The following is a 7,233-nucleotide window of genomic DNA, read 5'->3' on the forward strand; positions in this document are numbered from 1 at the left end:
ATGAAGTTAGGTGTTCTGAGACGTCTCCGCCAGTTTTTCTCACCCCCCCAGCTGCTAACTCTGTACAAGGGCCTTATCCGTCCATGTATGGAGTATGCTTCACATGTCTGGGGGGTTCCACTCATACTGCTGTTCTAGACAGGGTGGAATCAAAAGCTTTTCGTCTCATCAACTCCTCTCCTCTAACTGACTGTCTTCAGCCTCTCTCTCACCGCCGCAATGTTGCATCTCTTGCTGTCTTCTACCGCTATTTTCATGCTAACTGCTCTTCTGATCTTGCTAACTGCATGCCTCCCCTCCTTCCGCGGCCTCGCTGCACAAGACTTTCTTCTTTCTCTCACTCCTATTCTGTCCACCTCTTCTAACGCAAGAGTTAACCAGTATTCTCAATCATTCATCCCTTTCTCTGGTAAACTCTGGAACTCCTTGCCTGCTTCTGTATTTCCACCTTCCCTATGACTTGAATTCCTTCAAGAGGGAGGTTTCAAGACACTTATCCACCAATTTTTGACCACTGCTTTGACCCTTTTAGGGACTGGCATTTCAGTGGGCATTTTTTTTATTAGATTTTTGTTGCCCTTGGCCAGTGTCCTTCCTACATAAAAAAAAAAAAAAACACACACACACACACACACACACACGCACACACACACGCACACACACGCACACACACGCAGACACACACACACACACACACACACACACACACACACACACACACACACACACACACACACACACACACACACACACACACACTCTCTCTCTCTCTCTCTCTCTCTCTCTCTCTCTCTCTCTCTCTCTCTCTCTCTCTCTCTCTCTCTCTCTCTCTCTCTCTCATAAAACACACACACACACACACACACACACACACACACACACACACACACACACACACACACACACACACACACACACACACACACACACACACTCTCTCTCTCTCTCTCTCTCTCTCTCTCTCTCTCTCTCTCTCTCTCTCTCTCTCTCTCTCTCTCTCTCTCTCTCTCTCTCTCTCTCTCATAAAACACACACACACACACACACAGAAATATAATTATGACAGCGTGGCCTTGAATTAAATCTCCACTGGTCGATTCACTGCTATGGACGGTACCACAAAAAAACAAAAAAATAAAAGAAATCAAATCAATGAATGAATTTACTACTCCATAGCAACTTCCCTTGGCTCAGCATTTGACTTGCCTTACGTAGTGATGCATCCCAACATAGAGTCCCAACATAGAGTCCCAAGTCATAGAGGTTTTCTGTTTCCCGCCCTTCAAGTTGCTGGGGGATTTGAGACGAGTGTGTCAAGAAAACGGTGAACGGAGCGGTGAGGAGCCTCGCTGTGTGGGTAAGTTAGGAACGGCCTGAGTTACCAATGATGTGGGTAGGTCTGGGAATGGGCAGTTATGAGTGATATGGGTAATTCTAGGAATGGGGTCAGTTAGGAGTGGTTTAATTAGGGGTGATGTGAATTAGGAATGGTGTGGATGAATTAGGAATTAAATGAGTTAGGAATGGGGTGAGTTAGGAATAGTAAGTGTGAGTTTAGGAATGGGTGAACTTTAAGGGGTATGGGCAAGTTAGGAATGATAGGGATTGCTAAGTTAGGAATGAGTTGAGTAAATAAATTGTGAATGGGATAGATAAGTCAGTTAGGAGTGATGTTGGTTAGGCAGGATTAAGGTGAATAAGTAGGTTAGGAATGGGATTTGTAAGCAAGTTAGGAATGGAATGGGTAATTTATGAGCAGGATTATTAACGCTTTCCTTCCGGCTTAAATTATTTTCCCGTTTTGTATGACGGCTAAAAATGGTAAACCTACAAATTGTCACAAAACTGTTTGAATACTAATCGTTATTTTCTCTTTGTTATTCTGAATACAATGATGTACTTTGTAGCTCCATGTGACCTACACACACACACACACACACACACACACACACACACACACACACACACACACACACACACACACACACACACACACACACACACACACACACACACATAGTCTCTCTCTCTCTCTCTCTCTCTCTCTCTCTCTCTCTCTCTCTCTCTCTCTCTCTCTCTCTCTCTCTCTCTCTCTCATCTTGGAGGGGAAATTGTACACTTCCAATGAGAGAGAGAGAGAGAGATTTCATCCCTTTCATATCGTTTCAGGCAAATAACATTATCTCTCTCTCTCTCTCTCTCTCTCTCTCTCTCTCTCTCTCTCTCTCTCTCTCTCTCTCTCTCTCTCTCTCTCTCTCTCTCTGACAAGTTACCTTGTACCATTTTCTTATAAAATGGAAGATAATAAAAAATTATCAATAAAGAATGACAGGTATGATGTCTCTGTTGTGATAAAAGAGGTGGATCCTGTAAATCATTTTGGGAGTCCTCACTGATGTCTTTGCTTTCTTCAGTTTGTTCTAAATATTCAGTGTCAGTGTCTTCAAACTCAGAAGCAGTGGTAAATACATATGTTGTGTCCTGCTCCATGGTGAGTTATGATCTGAGATCCTTGGCTCTTATCAGGCTGTCTCTTACCACTCATCATGGTGCTTTCCACCCGGCGAGTGCTTTCCACCCGGCGGGTCCCTGGGGTTGCCAAGCGTTGCCCGGAGAACGGGAAAATAGCTTAGTTACCGCTACATTTCCAGAGCTAGTGACAACACTACATGTGGAAACGTGCCAGACGCTTCCACTCACACCTTCTCACTCAAGAAACCGCGCTTGGACCTCAAAATTGGGGCGCAAAAATTCTTGATTACGGGTGTGACCGCCGTCGCCGCGGACGCATTTTTGCAATTGTATATGTACGATTGCCGGAAGGAAAGGGTTAAGGAGTATGGGCAAGTTAGGAATGATAGGGATTGGTAAGTTAGGAATGGATTGAGTAAATAAATTGTGAATGAGATAGATAAGTCAGTTAGAAGTAGTGTTGGTTAGGCAGGATTAAGGTGAATAAGTAGGTTAGGAAAGGGATTTGTAAGCAAGTTAGGAATGGAATGGGTAATTTATGAGAAGGATTATTAAGTTAGAAATATAGTGGTGAGTGTATTTAAGTTAAGAATGGGAGGAGTAAATAAGTTAGGAACGGTGTGGAATGAAATGGGTAATCTATAAATGTGGAAAAGTCAATGTAATATATAAGTTAGGAACAGAGTGGGTAAGAGGAAGAGGACATGCAAGTTAGGAATGGGATAAATTAGGAATGGGACATTTAAGTTAGGAATGGGATAAATTAGGAATGGGGTATGTAAATTAGGAATGGGATATTTAAGTTAGGAATGTGATATGTAGTTTAGGAATGGGATATGTAAGTTAGGAATGAAATATGCAAGTTAGGAATGGTATATTTAAGTTAGGAATGGGATATGTAAGTTAGGAATGGGATATGCAAGTTAGGAATGGGATAAGTTAGGAAAAAAAATAATTCTACAAACTGGTTGAATGAGTTAAGAACGGTGTGAGAAAGTTAGGAACAGGGTGGGTGAGTTAGGGAAGGTGGTGGTGGTGGTGGTGGTGGTGGTAGTCAGGAAACAGAAGTATGAATATTAATGAGTTATAATTTTTCTCACCTATAAAATTTGCATTCTTGTGTCACTTCAATTAAATAAGACATTTATGAGGCAGTTAGGTTAGGTTAGGTTAGGTTAGGTTAGGATATTGTGGATACTCATCTGTCTTAATGCTATAACTTGTGTGTGTGTGTGTGTGTGTGTGTGTGTGTGTGTGTACTTTAAAATTGAATGTATTATGTAGTTGTATCTCAGTTGTACTTAATCTCTCTCTCTCTCTCTCTCTCTCTCTCTCTCTCTCTCTCTCTCTCTCTCTCTCTCTCTCTCTCTCTCTCTCTCTCTCTCTCTCTCTCTCTCTCTCTCTCCTCCTCCTCCTCCTCCTCCTCCTCCTCCTCCTCCTCCTCCTCCTAATGCTGGGGAAATTCTTTTCTTCTTCTTGCTTCTAGTACAACAACCAATATTACTACTGCAACAACAACTACTACTACTACTACTACTACTTTTCAGGCCAGGACAATGACAGCACCTACACTATCCTGGACCTCTACTACTACTACTACTACTATTACTGCTACTACTACCACTGCTACCAACACTGGCCTCTATGTTGGCCTGGTGTTTGGGTTAATTTTGTGTCTAATGTTTGTGGCAACACTGTTCTTCCTTAGACGGTAAGTTATAAGTGTTGTTGTTGTTGTTGTTGTTGTTGTTGTTGTTGTTGTTGTTGTTGTTGATGTTGTTCTACTTCCTCCTAGTCCTTATAATCACCATCATTATCTCTACCCCCACAGGAGACAGAGAAGAGGAGGGGGAAGGAGCAGCCTGGAGGAGGAGGAGGAGGAGGAGGAGGGGGTGAGAGGCCGCCCCTGCCTCCACCAATGACATGAAATCTGAGGTCAACCATTCCATGACCTATTCCAGCATTACTGACCCTACTACTGGTAAGCTGACTAAATTATTCTCTCCACCAGTGTTTCTTCTTTCCTCCATATCTCCTTCCACAAGTTACCTCCACGTTTCTCCTTCCGCTTGAACCTTCTTTGATCTTTCCTCCATCTCTCCTCCAAGTCAGACTATTCTATCATGCTTACTAACATTGTAATTTTCAATCTGTAGAACACCACCTCTCCTCTTCTAAACCTCATCTTCTTTTCCTCACATAAACTCAGGTGTCTGAGGCAACTGACAGTAGCCCCTTTTCTGTTCCTTCATACTTTCTCTATCTCATTTTTCAATCCAAAGCTGGATGCTGCGTTTATGTGGGCAGCGACTTAACCTGCTCTCGTGCACAATTTTATCCCTATGTGTAACCAATTTACCCCTCTGTTGGTGAAATCATATACTCATGTACCTGTTTTATGAGGTGATATGATGTGCTTAGTTACCCTTTGGGAATCTATAATTTATACTTTCTAAGGTAAAACCATATGCTGATTTTCCCAATGTTTGTCTTATTCACCCTTTGTGTGAGGTAAAATTTTAGGCTGATTTACCTCTGGTGTACTTAATTTACCCTTCCTAATGAGAAAAATGAAAAATTATTCTGGGGGAATTCAGTGCCTCTCATTATTTGAATTATACATGTAATCATATGCATCATAGAATATAACAAAAATTTACAGAATAATGACCATTCCACACAATAAATTATGTACATACAATAATTACTAAATATAATTTGGTATGAATGGGAGCATAAACCAGGGTGCACATTGTCTTGACCCACCCGCCACCACCATCCCTGATGGTTCTCCCAGGCATATACTGACTCTAATCATTATTATATACATCTTAAAATATTACATGAAAATTTACAGAATACAAAGTAAACCAATATATCCATACAATAACTCCTCCTAGCTTTAAATGTTTTATAAAGATGGCTTACACTGTTCTGATGTCAGTGTGTGCAGGGCAGGCCATATACATGAAATACTTGAAGCCTTTTGCAAATAACTGATTTTGAGGCTTGCCGGCTCGGAAAAAAAAAAAAAATCTTAAAGACACATTTTTCCCGTCAGTTGTTGCCTCCCTACTAACACAGAACAGGTCACGTTTTTAACACTGCATAGCTTACCTCTTTATTTAAGCTGTTCAAGTTTTTTTGGCCCATGACATTACAGTAGACAGCACCTTTGTACTTCCTTTAAATATTATTTTTTTCTAAAAAAACATTGCGTTTTTTATTTCTTTTGGGTACTCTATTGCAAATACCGAAAAATAATAGTAAAGCGCTTCTAAGGCTTCACTGAACTTTGTTATGTTGTTGTTGAGAACTTTCTCCCCGTTGATGGAGATTTGAAATGACTTTGCCGTCATCACCAAAGTGGGAGTTGGAGACTTGATCATCTGGAGAAAGTTAAGGAATAGTTGTCAAATTTAACTGTTAACCTGTGCCATCCTTGTTTTCATCACGTAGTTAGATATACAATATGCATACAATCTACTTTTTTGGTCCATTATGGCTGTTGCTGTCTGTCTTTCCATTATAATTAACTGTCATTAATACTCAAATATAAATTTTGAGGCCTTAAGTCTCTCCCACAATGTAGAAGCAAAATTTTGACATTTTTTCCGTCTTAATTATATAGTAAAGACACAAATTAAACTTAGTTCATTGGTATCCATCATCAGCGTTTCCTCGTCTTCTGTGAAGAGCGATGGAATCAGCTGGACAGCAAATAGTAATCCATGTTGTGAATAATACACAAAACCATAAATAATGCAGTAGTCATAAGGTGAATTATAAGTGAAATAAGAGGCGTGATTTTCAGTAAAAACACATGAATAAGATGCATAGCCTATGCCTCTTATTGCTCTTCTATCCTGTACCTTTCTTTTCTTGCCCTTTCAGAGTGCTGTCCAAATTTTCTAGATATCTGCTGTGAAACTGGTGATAGTTTTTAGACCTTGGTTTTGAAAATTTCATCAAGTGAATGATGGATCCATGTAATTTATCCCACATTTCACCTGGGGAAGCCACATTCAATGACTTAGCCTCAATTGCTAGCTGAAAACGTTAATATGTTATTAGTACATGTCATTAAAATCACTAAAATATTATATGAATGATTATTTCAAAAATCATTATTTGCAAAAAAATAAAAATTGTGACTGGTACTTTATTCAAAATGTATCAATGGTCAGCATCAAAACAAAGCTGAAGTAAACTGTGTTAAAAAAAACAACAAATGAAGAGAAGTAGGTACTGTACTCACAAAGTTTTTGTATCGTAGAGTTGGAATTTCTTCAAAAATTTGTGCCACAGATACCTCAGGATTATACCTCCTTTTGTGTCTATAAGTGAAGCTTCTCTCCATCTTTCTCCGGCATAGCTGGAGTAGCTTTCCTCATCTCTTGTTTTAGTATATTGAAATGAAGTTGGATGACCTCTCCATCCTCATCTGGTTTGTGAGCTGGTTTCATCCCTGGAGAACCAAATTTTTCGTTAAGCTCCAAAATGCACCAGCTTGATGTTAAGGGCAATCTGAAAAGCTTCATCTTGTTCCTCAAGGACTGCCTTTACCATTTCTGAAATTTAAAAGATTTTGAAAACAATTAAAATCGATGTGTTCATGTGGGATCTATAAAAAGCTATGTTCCAATCAATACAATACTAAATTACTTACAGGATCTGCAAGGTATGGATATTCCTTGAACAAGGCATTCACTACACCTCAATACCCTTTCCTGGACACCAACCTCAAACACATAACACTGT

The sequence above is a fragment of the Scylla paramamosain genome, unplaced genomic scaffold (assembly GCF_035594125.1).
Source record: "Scylla paramamosain isolate STU-SP2022 unplaced genomic scaffold, ASM3559412v1 Contig80, whole genome shotgun sequence".
NCBI classification, from domain to species: Eukaryota; Metazoa; Arthropoda; class Malacostraca; order Decapoda; family Portunidae; genus Scylla; species Scylla paramamosain.